We start from the raw sequence: 14,907 nt of genomic DNA, 5'->3' as shown, positions 1-14,907 counted from the left end.
GGTGAAATCTCGTCTCTACGAAAAATACAAAAAGTTAGCCGGGCATGTGCTGCGCACCTGTAATCCCAGCTACTCAGGAGGCTGAGGCAGGAGAACTGCTTGAACCCAGGAGGTGGAGGTTTCAGTGAGCCGAGATCACGCCACTGCGCTAGCCTGGGTGACAGAGACTCCGTCTCAAAAAATAAAAATAAAAAAAATAAAAAATAAAAATAAGGCTGGCACAGTGGCTCACGCCTGTAATCCCAGCACTTTGGGAGGCTGAGGCAGGTGGATCACCTGAGGCCAGGAGTTGGTGACCAGCCTGGCCAACATAGTGAAACCCTACCTATCTCTAATAAAAATACAAAAAATTAGCTGGGCGTGGTAGCAGGCGCCTGTAACCCCAGATACTCGGGAGGCTGGGGCAGGAGAATTGCTTGAACCCTGGAGGTGGAGGTTGCAGTGAGCCAAGATCGCACCATTGCACTCCAGCCTAGGCAACAAGAGCGAAACTCCATCTCAAAAATAAATAAATAAATGAAAATAAAAATACAAAAATTAGCTGGGCGTGGTGGCACGCACCTATAATCCCAGCTACACAGGAGGCCGAGGCAAGAGAATCGCATAAAGCCTGGAGACGGAGGTTGCAGTGAGCCGAGATCATGCCACTGAACTCTAGCTTGGGTGATAGAGCCAGACTCAGTCTCAAAACAAACAAAAAGAAAATGTGGGGCCGGGCGCGGTGGCTCACGCTTGTAATCCCAGCACTTTGGGAGGCCGAGGCAGGCGGATCACGAGGTCAGGAGATCGAGACCACGGTGAAACCCGGTCTCTACTAAAAATACAAAAAATTAGCCGGGCGTGGTGGCGGGCGCCTGTAGTCCCAGCTACTCGGAGAGGATGAGGCAGGAGAATGGCGTGAACCCGGGAGGCAGAGCTTGCAGTGAGCCGAGATGGTGCCACTGCACTCCAGCCTGGGCGACAGAGCGAGACTCCATCTCAAAAAAAAAAAAAAAAAAAAAAAAAGAAAATGTGCATACCTAAGGATATCCATTGCTATTTTGTTTATAATCACAAAAGACTGGAAACAAATTAAATGTTCATCGCTAGGGAATTTGTTTTAAAAGACTATGGTACTTTCTTATAAAGGAATAGAATGCAACTGTTAATAAAATTTGTATTGTCCTAAATGCACAGATATTGAGTGATCTCACATGAGAACTAAAAATAAAATCCTAAACCTTCCAACGGACTAAATGGACACCCTTTTGGTACAGGAGACCCCAGAGAAGCCATGATGGAACAGGAAGTCAGATACACTTGGTTATACCCTATCCCTTTAGCAGTTTAGACACAATTGACTAGCATTAATGCTAAAATAGAGATCATAAGACTGACACAACAAATGCTTTGTGGTAATAAGATGCTTTTTTTTTTTGGAGACACAGTCTCTCTCTGTCGTCCAGGCTGGAGTGCAGTGGCTCGATCTCGGCTCACTGCAACCTCCACTTCCCAAGTTCAAGAGATTCTACTGCCTCAGCCTCCTGAGTAGTTGGGATTACAGGTGGGCAATACCATGCCCGGCTAATTTTTGTATTTTGAGTAGAGATGGGGTTTCACCATGTTGGCCATGCTGGTCTTGAACTCCTGAGCTAGTGATCCTCCTGCCTCAGCTTCCCAAAGTGCTGGGATTACAGGCGTGAGCCACCGCGTGCGACCAAGATGCCAATTATAAACAGGACATAAGGTCATACCAAGCAAGCGTTAAGTCATGCACCCCAACCCTTTAAGCATAAACTATGTTCTGGCCAGGTGTGGTGGCTCATGCCTTTAATCCCAGCACTCTGGGAGGCTGAGGCAGGCAGATCACCTGATGTCAAGAGTTCGAGACCAGCCTGGCCAACGCGGTGAAACCCTGTCTCTACTAAAAATACAAAAATTAGCCAGGCGTGGTGGCGCATACCTGTAAATCCCAGCTACTCGGAGGCTGAGGTAGGAGAATGGCTGGAACCTGGGAGGCTGAGGTTGCAGTGAGCTGAGATTGCACCACTGCACTCCAGCCTGAAAGACAGAGCGAGACTCTGTCTCAAAAAAATAATAAATTGGGCTGGGCACGGTGGCTCATGCCTGTAATCCCAGCACTTTGGGAGGCTGAGGCAGGCGGATCACGAGGTTAGGAGATTGAGACCATCCTGGCTAACATGGTGAAACCCCATCTCTACTAAAAATACAAAAAAATTAGCCAGGCGTGGTGGTGCACACCTGTAGTCCCTGAGGAGGCTGAGGCAGGAGAATGGCATGAACCCAGGAGGCGGAGCTTGTAGTGAGCCGAGATCATGCCACTGCACTCCAGCCTGGGCGACAGAGCGAGACTCCATCTCAAAAAAAAAAAAAAAAAGAATAAATTATGTTCTGGGCTGTGCGCAGTGGCTCACACCTGTAATCCCAGCACAATTTCAGCACCTTGGGAGGCCAAGGCAAGGTGGGCGGATCACCTGAGGTCAGGAGTTCAAGACCAGCCTGGCCAACATGGTGAAACCCTGTCTCTACTAAAAATACAGTAATTGGCTGGGCGCGGTGGCTCACGTCTGTAATCCCAGCACTTTGGGAGGCCGAGGCGGGGGGATCACCTGAGGTCAGAAATTGGAGATCAGCCTGACCAACGTGGTGAAACCCTGTCTCTACTAAAGATACAAAAAATTAGCTGGGCATGGTGATGCGTGCCTGTAACCCCAGCTACTTGGGAGGCTAAGGCAGTAGAATAGCTTGAACCCAGGAGGCAGAGGTTGCAGTGAGCTGAGATCGTGCCATTGCACTCCATCCTGGCCGATAGGGCAAGACTCTGTCTCAATAAATAAATAAATAAATAAATAAACAAAAAATACAAAAAATTAGCCGGGCGTGGTGGCACGCGCCTGTAATCCTAGCTACTTGGGAAGCTGAGGCAGGAGAATTGCTTGAACCTGGGAGGCGGAGGTTGCAGTGAGCTGAGATCACGCCATTGCACTCCAGCATGGTGACAGAGCAAGACTCTGTCTCGAGAAAAACAAAACAAAACATATAGATAGAAAAGGTACAGTAAAAATATGGTATTATAACCTTATGTGACCACCATTGTACATGTGGTTTGTCATTGACCACTGTTATGTGGTGCCTGACTGTGATTATTGGGACAGACTCTGGAGGAAAGTACCTTATTTAAACGTATTAGAGAGACTCCAGCCACCCCTTTCATCCTAGCCTTATCCCCTGTCTTTAATCATGTCCCAATCAGCCTTCACACTGCAGAGACTATTCTGAAAAACCATTTTAATTATAGAGTATAACCTCCCTGTTCCCAGTTCTTCATGACCTACAACGTAATCTCCAGTCTTCCCCCAATATTCCAGCCACTATGTAGCTCAGTTTCGTCATCTTTAAAATAGGCACAATAATGACACCTACTTAGCAGAGTTTGGTACATAATAAATGTACACAATAAATAGCAATTGTGATTATTATTAGAGCTTAATACTTTTGTCCTTATCACAATTTATACTTCTATCTTGTCTACAGTCTTTGTTTATTGGTTATCTCAGTAGGCAGTAGGGCCCTCCACGAGGGCAGAGACCTTATGTTATATTAAAAAATATATATGACCACGGCTGGGCACAGTGGCTCATGCCTGTAATCCCAGCACTTTGGGAGGCCAGGGTGGGTGGATCACAAGGTCAGGAGATCGAGACCATCCTGGCTAACATGGTTAAACCATGTCTCTACTAAAAATACAAAAAATTAGCCGGGCGTGGTGTCGGGCGCCTGTAGTCCCAGCTATTAGGGAGGCTGAGGCAGGAGAATGGGGTGAACCTGGGAGGCAGAGCTTGCAGTGAGCCGAGATCATGCCACTGCACTCCAACGTGGGTGACACAGCGAGACTCTGTCTCAAAAAATAATAATAATAATAAATTTATATATATTTACAAATATATATATTAATATCATATATATATATATATGACCATACGTATCACATGGTCTGGCACATAGTAGGTGCTCACTAGATATTTGTTTCCCAAATGCCCTCTTAGTTGCCAAATTCCCAGTTCATTCATTCAACAAATATTTAGTGAGTCCCTACTATGTGCATCTCTATGTTAGGTGAGGGTGGAAAACAGACAAAAATCCCTGCTATCCTTGAGTAAGAAGATTCAGGGTGAAGTGATTCTGTATTCGAACGTATTCTAACATGATCCAGCAGTTCCAACCCTGACTGGTCAACAGAATCCCTGAGGAGCTTTCAGAAAAGTCTGAGGCCATTGTTTGAGGTGGGCCCTGGAAAACTGCATTTTAATTTATTTTTCTAGAGATGGGGTCTTGCTATGTTGCTCAGGTTGATCTCGACTCCTGGCCTCAAGTCAGCCTCCCATGTCAGCCTCTGAAAGGGTTGGGATTACCAGTGTGAAACACTGCAACTGGCCATGGAACCTGCATTTTTACTTTTACTTTTTTTTTTTGGAGACAGAGTCTCACTTTGTCACCCAGGCTGGAGTGCAGTGGCATGATCTCAGCTCACTGCAACTTCCACCTTCCAGTTTCAAGTGATTCTTGTACCTCAGCCTCCCGAGTAGCTGGGATTACAGGTGCATGCCACCATTCCTGGCTAATTGTTGTATTTTTAGTAGAGACGGGGTCTTACCATGTTGGCCAGGCTGGCCTTGAACGCCTGACCTCAAGTGATCCACCTATCTTGGCCTACGAAAGTGCTGGGATTTTTTTTTTTTTAACTTTTACTTTTTTTTTGAGACAGTCTCGCTCTGTTACACCAGGCTGGAGTGGTGTGATTATAGCTCACTGCAACCTCGAACACCCTGGCTCAATCAATCCTCTCACCTCAGCCTCCCAAGTATCTGGGACTATGCAAGCTACTTTGGAGGCTGAGGTGGAAGAATTGATAGAGCCTGGTTAGAAACTTCCTTCCTCAAAAAAAAAAAAAAAGTAGCATTTAATAGCTGATCCAGTGTTTCCAATATTGAGCTCTACAGGATATTTGGAGGGGGAAGAGTGGAGTTGGTCACAAGTTCTAGTAATTTTTTTTTTTTTTTTTTTGAGACAGTCTCGCTCCGTGGCCCAGGCTGGAGTGCAGTGGCACAATCTCAGCTCACTGCAACCTTCACCTCCTGGGTTCAAGCAATTCTCCTGCCTCAACCTCCTGAGTAGCTGGGATTACAGGTGTGTACCACCAAGCCTGGCTAATTTTTTGTACTTTAGTAGAGACAGGGTTTCAGCATGTTGCTCCCATGGTGGTCTCGAACTCCTGAGCTGAGACAATCTGCCTGCCTCGGCCTCCCAAAGTGCTAAGATTACAGGTGTGAGCCACTGTACCCGGCTCAGTTCTAGTAATTTTTAAGCTTGAGGTTTTTAATGACATGATTTAAAAACTAGATTTAAAAACCAGATTTAAAAATATTTCTTTTACCAGTTATAATTGCCCAATTTCTCTTTTGCAGTAAAATTTCCTAGTTGAAAGACTTGATTTTCTTTATCTTTTCTTTTTTTCTTTTTTGAGAGGGAGTATCGCTCTTGTTGTCCAGGCTGGAGTACAATGGCACGATCTCGGCTCACCACAACCTCCACCTCCCGGGTTCAAGCAATTCTCCTGCCTCAGCCTCCCGAGTAGCTGGGATTACAGGCATGCGCCACCACGCCTGGTTAATTTTGTATTTTTTTTAAGTAGCGATGGGGTTTCTTAATGTTGGTCAGGCTGGTCTCGAACTCCCGACCTCAGGTGATCCGCCTGCCTAGGCCTCCCAAAGTGCTGGGATTATAGGCATGAGCCACCGCGCCCGGCCAAGACATGATTTTCTTAAATCAGTGTTTCTCCCACTGGGATTCCCTCAGTGTATCCCTAGGGGACTTTGCATTATTCAGGTTTGAAGAACATAAGAACATACTGCTTTCTATTTATTTATTTGAGATGGGTTCTCTCTATCACCCAGGCTGGCATGCAGTGAGGTGATGATAGCTCACTGCAACCTCCAACTCCTGAGCTCAAGCAACCCTCTGCCTCTGTCTCCCAAGTAGCTAGAACTACAGGTACATGTGCCACCATGTCCAGCTAATTTTTCAACTTTCTGTAGGGATGGGGTCTTGCTATGGTGCCCAGGATGGTTTTGCATTCCTGAGTTCAAGCGACCCTCCCCTCTTGGCTTCCCAAAGTGCTGGGCTGACAAGTGTGCACCACCGCTTCTGGCCCAGACAGCTCTCTATGGGTAAGGGTGGCCCAAGTCTGCTCAAAAGGGGCTTGCCCTCCAACTTGACGGGGAACTTGGCTTCTGGCCCAGCCCTATGCCCCATGAGATTTCCTAGGAGGAAACTTTGTAAAATATTTGAAGAGATTTATTCTGAGCCAAATATGAGTGACCATGGCCCATGACACAGCCCTTGGGAGATCCTGAGAACATGTGCCCAAGGTGGTTGGGGAGCAGCTTGGTTTTATACATTTTAAAGAGACATGAGATATCAATCAAATACATTTAAGATATATTAATACAAGGCCAGGTGCAGGGGCTTATGCCTGTAATCCCAGCACTTTGGGAGGCTGAGGCGGGCGGATCAACTGAGGCAGGAGTTCCAGACCAGCCTGGCCAACATGGTGAAACCCTGTCTTTACTAAAAATACAAAAATTAGCTGGGTGTGGTGGCACATGTCTGTAATCCCAGCTACTCAGGAGGTTGAGGCATGAGAATCGTTTGGACCCAGGAGGGGGAGGTTGCAGTGAGTGGAGATCACACCACCGCACTCCAGCCTGGGCGAAGAGTGAGACCCTGTCTCAATAAATACATAAAAAGGCCAGGCACCATGGCTCACACCTGTAATCCCAGCACTTTGGAAGGCCGAGGTGGGTGGATCACGAGGTCGGGAGTTTGAGATCAGCCTGTCCAAGATGGTGAAACCCCGTATTTTCTACTGAATTTTGTATTTTCTACTGAAAATACAAAAATTAGCTGGGCACGGTGGTGGGCGCCTGTAATCCCAGCTACTCGGGAGGCTGAGGCAGGAGAATCGGTTGAACCCAGGAGGTGGAAGTTGCAGTGAGTGGAGATGGTGCCACTGCACTCTAGTCTGGGCGACAGAGCAAGACTCTGTCTCAAAATAAATAAATAAATAAAAATAAGTAAGTAAATAAACAAAAACGACATTGGTTCGGTGCAGAAGGACCGGAAACTTGAAGTGGGGGCTTCCACGTTATAGGCAGATTTAAACATTTTCTGATTGGCAATGAGTTGAAATAGTTTTTATCAATAGGCCTGGTGCAGTGGCACATGCCTGTAATCCCAGCACTTTGGGAGGCCGAGGCAAGTGGATTACTTGCGCTCAGGAGTTTGAGACGAAAGTGGGCAACATCGAAACCCTGTGTCTACAAAAAAATGGAAAAATTAGCCAGGTGTGGTGGTGCCCGCCTGTAGTCCCAGTTACTCAGGAGGCTAAGGTAGGAGGATAGCTTGAGCCGGAAAGGCAGAGGTTGCAGCAAACCAATAACTCATCACTGGACTCCAGCCTGGGCAACAGAGTTAGACCCTGTCTCAAAAAAAAAAAAGTTATTATCAATAGAAATGAATCTCTGGGTTATGATAAGGGATTGTGGACACCAAAGTTGTATCATGCATGTGAAGCCTCCAGGTGGCAGGTGGGCTCCAGAGAGAATAGATTGTAAATGTTTCTTACCAGTCTTAAGGTCTGTTGTGTTGATGTCAATGCTGGAAGGCGTAATGAGGCATGTCTCATGTCCTGCTTCCTGTCATGGCCTGAACCAGTCTTTCAGGTTGGTTACATTTTAGATTGCCCTGGCCTAGGAGGAAGTCCATTCAGATGGTTTGGGGAGGTCTTAGATTTTTTTTTTTTTTTTTGGCTTACAGAGTTTAGACTGAAGTCTTTGACTCTGTATCTGGCATTTCCTTAGACCACATGCCGCAGGGCTGGGCTCATGAAGGTTCTCACCTACACACCAGGTTGCTCCCTTGAGAAGGAGGACTTTGCTGGATCCTATCCCCTAGCCAGTAGAAAGTAAAGGAGCTTGGGAACCAGACATGCCTGAGTTTAAATCCTCTTTCCCGCGCCTTCCCATCTCCACTGATAGGTGTGTGATTCCGGGCAAATAACTGATCGTTTTCTGTGCCTCAGTTTCCTCATCTGAAAGTGGAGCTAGTAAGAACTCACACAGTGGTTGCTACGAGGCTACGGTTAAGGGAGACTTCTCTTGCACACCTCAAGCACAGTTTCCCTCCGCTTGGCGATATCCGAGGGCAGTTACATCGGCCACATCCCTCTCTGCTCATTGGGCCCTCGGGGTTCGAAGTGAGTTAATTCCTGGCTAAATGTTAGTCTCAAACCACCGGGAAAACCACCCAGTTGCCCCAGACAGTGCAGCGGAGGGTGGGTGCGGCTATGAGGTCGACGCTACAGACACGGAGAAGGCGGGTGCGGAAGCCTCGCTCCCCCGACCGCATTCCACTCTCCACAGAACCTCGGCCTGTGACCACGGCCCTGCTCAATATTGCACCGCCCCCTGGCCGCCCCTCGCCAGCCCGCCGCGGTGACGTGAGTGCGCGCGCGTCCTCCGCGCCCGCCCCGGCGCATGCGCGCTCTGCGTTGTCTTCTCCCGGCCTGAGCAGCAGCAGCAGCTGCGGCAGCGGCGGCGTTTGAGTGGAGGAAGATGGCGGCTCCGGGCGGCTTAGGGTCCCGCCAGCTGTGAGGGGCCCCGAGCAGGGCTGTCGCGGCCTGAGGCAGAGCGCCTCTGCTCTGGCCCTGTCCCTGGCTCCCTCATTTACCGTCGCCAGCGGAGCGAACCCGAGAGCGTGGAGCGGGCTGGGCCAGGTGAGGCCTCTTCTCCTTCCCGGGCCGCGGTAGGGAGCCGGCGCCTTCTGCCCTTTATGCCCGGGACTGGCAAGGGGCAGCGGGCGCCCGGGGTCTGACGCAGGCCCCGTATTCCGCGCGGGGGTCGGTCCTGGGTGGGCAGGGTGCCTTGCTATCGCCGTCCTCGAGTGAGGCGAGGAGGAGGAGAGCTCCTTTCCAGCCAGCCCTTGGGTTGGGAGCGAACCCACCCTCTCTCCTCAGCAGGGTGGTTCTCGTCCCCTCACCCGGGCAGTAAAGGGATGTGTGGCCCGGGCAAGGATGGCTTTAGGGTGTCAGGTAATCTTTCATCGTTCCTCCGAACATTTCACTCCTTTGCGAGAGAGGAGCTGGGGGTCGGGTGCCCATCAAAATTGGGGCTGCGGCTGGGGGCCAGCATCTCTGAACCTGCAGCTGCAAAGGGATAATTTTGGAATTGGTTTACGTTAAGTAAAACACAAAAGGCCTTTCCTATCCCCTAGCTTGTTGAGTGTTCCCCTAGAGAAATGGGAACTGCGGATCTCCTTGCTTGAGACAGCAATCCATGCTGTGACCGTGGAAGGCTTCTCTTGGCGAGAACTGTGTGTGCAAAGGGAACGGTGGAGGGTGGGAACGAATTTGTAAGCGAAGAGAAAACGATTGTGAGATCTTGATGGTCGCTGCAGAGTAACTTCAACGCTGAGTTCGTTTGAAACCTTCGGATTGTTAAGATTCAGAATAACCAATTGCTTTGTCTGTTAAATCTCCCGATTTCTATTAGGAAAATAAAAGCCTCATTTCTTAATTGCCAGAGTCTGGATTTTTCTGTGGTGGGATTCTGATCGATCTAGATGAAGATTCTGACACATTACCATTTCTTACTTGCTGGCGGTTGCTGGCCCCGACATTGAAACTATGTTGTTCCTTTTTGAGAACAACTTTTGTTGTTGTTTAAATGCTAATCGGGAGACTTCGATTGTGTTTCTGTCATGCAGGGAAGTCGGTTTGAAGCCTTGTGGTCTCTTTCTTGAGGAATGATGGCTTCATTGGAATTGTGCTATGGGGAGTTGTTGAGGCAATTGCTTTTGCTTGGACACACCAAAATGTCTTTTGTAACAAATTGGCTTTACTTGTGCTTAAGAATGATGACATCATGGATTTAAAGAGGCAAGGAAAATTTGGGGGAAGTACCATTATTTAGAATTGAATATTTAGAATTATGTCTGTAGCTCTTATGGCCATTAGTGATGCTGTGTTAAATTGCTAACTTTGAGTGTATTCATGTGTGTAATCTGATTGGGTGTCTTTTCTATTGTATGTTGTCATTTTATACCCAGTAACTGTTTGCTTTTGACAAGCCAGTATAAATACATGATTCAATTTACATTGATCCATACGCATGTTGCATATCTTAAAAAGCTTTTCATTGTTAAAATGACAACTGTTTAGGTTATTATTTGACCATTTTCTTTCTTTCTTTTTTTTTTTGGCAGTCTCTCACTCTGTCATCCAGGCTGGAGTGCAGTAGCACAGTCTCGGCTCTCTGCAATCTCCATCCCCTGGGTTTAAGCAATTCTCCTGTCTCAGCTTCCTGAGTAGCTGGAATTACAGGTGTACGTCACCACGCCCGGCTAATTTTTTTTTTTTTTTTTATAATTTTAGTAGAGACGGGGTTTCACCATGTTGCCCAGGCTGATCTCAAACTCCTGGTCTTAAGCGATACCCTGCCCCACCCCAGGCTTGAGCCACCGCGCCCAGCCTCCTTTTCTATTTTTAAATCAAAGACTTTTCCATAGAAATTTGTCGATTTTCTTAGTGTCTTTGCTGAAGATGTAAATCTGAACCAGCAGCTTCTCTGTGGTAGAAAATTGGAGAGCTACTTTGCATATCAATTTGCTAATAAAGAGTTATGAAATTAATGCCGTAAAACATCCTGGTGGCTCATCATTATTCTTCTTGGCATAATATGTTGCACTGTTATGCTAAATCATCATCAGGTATTGATGCAACTTCATGATATCCATGACATCATTTGCTCTCCAGATTTTGACCTTTGCAATTCCTTACCTTAGTTACAAAAAGAACAGGATCAGAAAAAAAATAGCTTAGGATGCTTCTTCTTGTCTGATTTCTAGAAGGGTCTTTAATAACAGCTTTATGTGGTTTAAACCCTTAGTAAGATTCAGAGCAGGGTGAGTCCTAGCTATTATGGAGAGCAAGCAAAGAAAATGCTAACAAAACGTCTGAGTTTTAAGAGAACACTGAGGTCCCAGGGAGAAGCTATCTCAAAGATGAACAAATATGTAATTTGTGATTTCAGAATTGTTTTAGTCATTGAATTAACTCCTTTTTGTTTGTTTTTTGAGACATAGTTTTGCTCGTTTCCCAGGCTGGAGTGCAATGATCTCGGCTCACTGCAACATCCACCTCTCGGGTTCAAGCAATTCTCCTGCCTCAACTGAGTAGCTGGGATTGCAGGTGCCTGCCATCATGCCCAGCTAATTTTTTGTATTTTTAGTAGAGACAAGGTTTCACTATGTTGGCCAGGCTGGTCTTGAACTCCTGACCTCAGGCGATCCACCTGCCTTGTCCTCCCAAAGTGCTGGGATTACAGGCATGAGCCACTGCGCCCGGCCCTGAATTAACTCTTTGTAAAACCAGAAGCCATTTGATTAAATAAAGCCCTTCCCACGATTGTTAATGTGGATCAAAAAAGATAGTGTTCGTGAAAGGGCTTTGTAAAATGTAAAATAAAAGGTAAATATAAAATTGATTATTCCTATTTATGAACCACCTACTGAGGGCCCTCCATATGGCAGGCGTTTTGGGAAGTAGGTACTAATTTAAGACGACTTTTGGTCTGAAGTTGCATATAGTATGGTTGGAGAGCCAGACAAGGAAACCTGTTAAGTGCTATGTAGTGTAAGAAGTGCACTGAATCCAACCAAGAGGGTCAAGGAAGACTTCTTGGAGCAGGGATGGCTTTTCCCCAACCTTTCCTATTATTCTGCAGAGTCTGCCTTCAGTGAGTGACTTGCTTTTTATAAAAACTTAAAAAAAAATTCTGTCATGGGTTCTTTTCCCCTTTTATTCATTCACTGTCATGACACTTCCCACACAGTATGCCCCAGTTATGGCTTCTGCATTCTCAAAAATCCAGCAGTCTTGGGAAAACCTTTCTATATGAGTCATACACACAGGCAACAAACACAAACATTGCAGCTGCAATTAAAATATCTCAGATTACTAAGTGGTGACAACTTTAGAGTGATGATGCTTTTTTGTTTTTGTTTTGTAAACTAGTACAAGAGGCACTGTGTTTTTAATTTGATGACATTTAATTAATACAGTAAATATTTAATTGTTATTCCCTACAATGTTGATTATAGGTGGTTATTAGTACTGACTCCTTTTCCCCAACAATAAATAAAATGAGAAGATCTTAATTCCTTTTTGATTGAAGCTGACCGCTTAAGTGAGAATTACACTAAACTTTCTTTTTCTTTTTTATTTTTTTGAGACCAAGTCTTCCTCTATCGCCTAGGCTGGAGTGCAGTGGCGCAATCTCTGCTCACTGCAACCTCTACCTCCCGGGTTCAAGCGATTCTCCTGCCTCAGCCTCCTGAGTAGCTGGGAGTACAGGCACCCGCCCCATGCCTGGCTAAATTTTGTAGTTTTTTTTCAGTAGAGATGGGATTTCACCATATTGGCCAGGCTGGTCCCGAACTCCTGACCACGTGATCTGCCCACCTCGGCCTCACAAAGTGCTGGGATTACAGGCTTCAGCCACCGCGCCCGGCAAATTACACTAAACTTTTATAGAACCTATATGGATTGGTGTTGCTAGTAGCTTTGATATTGAACTTCTGTATCCCAGCACAAGTTATTCACCTTAGTGCTGTAGTTGTTGTACAGTTAAGTTAGCGTGTTGTTGCCTATATTGCAGAAACTTCGAATTTTTGGATTGAGTGGAATTTTTATGTGGCACTGTATTATTGAACATATACCATCTGTATCTTAACTGAAAATGAGTGCTCTAAGGTTGCGGTTGATGGAAAAGTGAAGGTGACGTGTTCATTTTTCTATAATGTGACAGCTTGCTACATGTACAAGGATATGACTTACAGACAAGTCATTTAAAAATTGTCCAGCATTAAGCTTATAATACAGCTTATGACTTATAGGCGAGTCTTTTTTTCTTTTTCTTTTTTTTTTTTTTGAGACGGAGTCGCGCTCTGTCGCCAGGCTGGAGTGCAGTGGCGCGATCTCGGCTCACTGCAAGCTCCGCCTCCCAGGTTTACGCCATTCTCCTGCCTCAGCCTCCCTAGTAGCTGGGACTACAGGCACCCACCACCACGCCCAGCTAATTTTTTGTATTTTTTTTAGTAGAGACGGGGTTTCACCATGTTAGCCAGGATGGTCTCAATCTCCTGACCTCATGATCCACCCGTCTTGGCCTCCTGAAGTGCTGGGATTACAGGCGTGAGCCACTGCGCCTGGCCTCTTTTTTTTTTTTTTTTTGAGATGGAGTCTTGCTCTGTCACCCAGGCTAGAGTGCAATGGTGCCATCTCGGCTCACTGCAGCCTCTGCCTCCTGGGTTCAAGCGATTTTCCTGCCTCAGCCTCCCGAGTAGCTGGGACTACAGGCGCCCGCCACCACGTCTGACTAATTTTTGTGATAGGGATGGGGTTTCACCATGTTGGTCAGGCTGGTCTGGAAATCTTGATCCACCCGCCTTGGCCTACCAAAATGCTGGGATTACAGGCATGAGCCATCATGGCCGGCGGATAAGTCATTTTAAAATTGTCCAGTATTAAGCTTATTTTATTTCTATTTTTTATTTTTATTTTTATTTATATATTTTTCGAGACGGAGTTTTGCTCCTGTTGCCCAGGCTGGAGTGCAATGGTGCAATCTCGGCTCATTGCAACCTCCATCTCCTGGGTTCAAGCAATTCTCCTGCCTCAGCCTCCAGAATAGCTGGAATTACAGGCGCCTGTCAGCACGCCCAGCTAATTTTTGTATTTTTAGTAGAGATGGGGTTTCACCGAGTCAGCCAGGCTGGTTTCGAACTCCTGACCTCAGGTGATCCACCTGCCTCGGCCTCCCAAAGTGCTGGGAATACAGGCGTGAACCACCATGCCCGGCCTGTTTAAAAAAAAAAAAATTTTTTTTTTTTTTTTTTGACAGACTCTCACTCTGTTGTCCAGGCTGGATGGCACAATTTTGGCTCACTATAGCTGCCGCCTTCTGGGTTCAAGCAATTCTCATGCCTCAGCCTCCGAAGTAGCTGGGATTACAGGTATGCACCACCATACCTGGCTAATTTTTGTATTTTTTTTTTTTTTTGATACGGAATCTCACTCTGTCGCCCAGGCCGGAGTGCAGTGGCACGATCTCGGCTCACTGCAAGCTCCGCCTCCCCGGTTCACACCATTCTCCTGCCTCAGCCTCCCAAGTAGCTGAGACTATAGGTGCCCACCACCACGGCCAGCTAATTTTTTATATTTTTAGTAGAGACAGGGTTTCACTGTGTTAGCCAGGATGGTCTCGATTTCCAGACCTCGTAAACTGCCCGCCTCGGCCTCCCAAAGTGTGGGGATTACAGGCGTGAGCTACTGTGCCTGCCTAATTTTTGTATTTTTAGTAAAGATGGGGTTTCACCACGTTGGTGAAGCTGGTCTGGAACTCCTGATCTCAGGTGATCCGCTGGCCTTGGCCTCCCAAAGTGCTGGGATTACAGGCATGAGCCACCATGCCCTGCCTGAAGTTTCTACTTTTTAATTTGTAAAGTTGTTTGTTTGTTTGTTTGTTTTGAGAGGAAGTCTCTCTCTGTTGCCTAGGCTGGAGGGCAGTGGCGCCATCTTGGCTCACTGCAACCTTTGCTCCTGGGTTCAAGTGATTCTCCTGCCTCAGCCTCCTGAGTAACTGGTATTACAGGCGCACACCACCATGCCTGGCTAACTTTGTATTTTTAGTAGACACAGGGTTTCACCATGTTGGCCAGGCTAGTCTCGAACTCCTGTCTTGAAGTGATCCACCTGCCTCAGCCTCCCAAAGTGCTAGGATTACAGGCATG

The 14,907-nt window shown here is 46.7% G+C and overlaps 1 protein-coding gene across 1 annotated transcript in view; it reads left to right on the top strand.

The window, feature by feature from the left end:
• Nucleotides 1-8,592: 8,592 nt before the first annotated feature.
• Nucleotides 8,593-14,907, top strand: part of FBXO42 (F-box protein 42) — a 93,459-nt gene continuing 87,144 nt past the window's right edge. Inside the window, exon 1 of the mRNA XM_003279533.4 lies at nt 8,593-8,833. The gene's annotated coding sequence lies outside the window, so the exon portion shown is untranslated. The remainder of the gene's footprint in view (nt 8,834-14,907) is intronic.

This window comes from Nomascus leucogenys, chromosome 24, assembly GCF_006542625.1.
Source record: "Nomascus leucogenys isolate Asia chromosome 24, Asia_NLE_v1, whole genome shotgun sequence".
Lineage (NCBI taxonomy): Eukaryota > Metazoa > Chordata > Mammalia > Primates > Hylobatidae > Nomascus > Nomascus leucogenys.
Note: the sequence above shows the minus strand (reverse complement) of the source record. Positions and strands in the feature narration are given on the sequence as shown.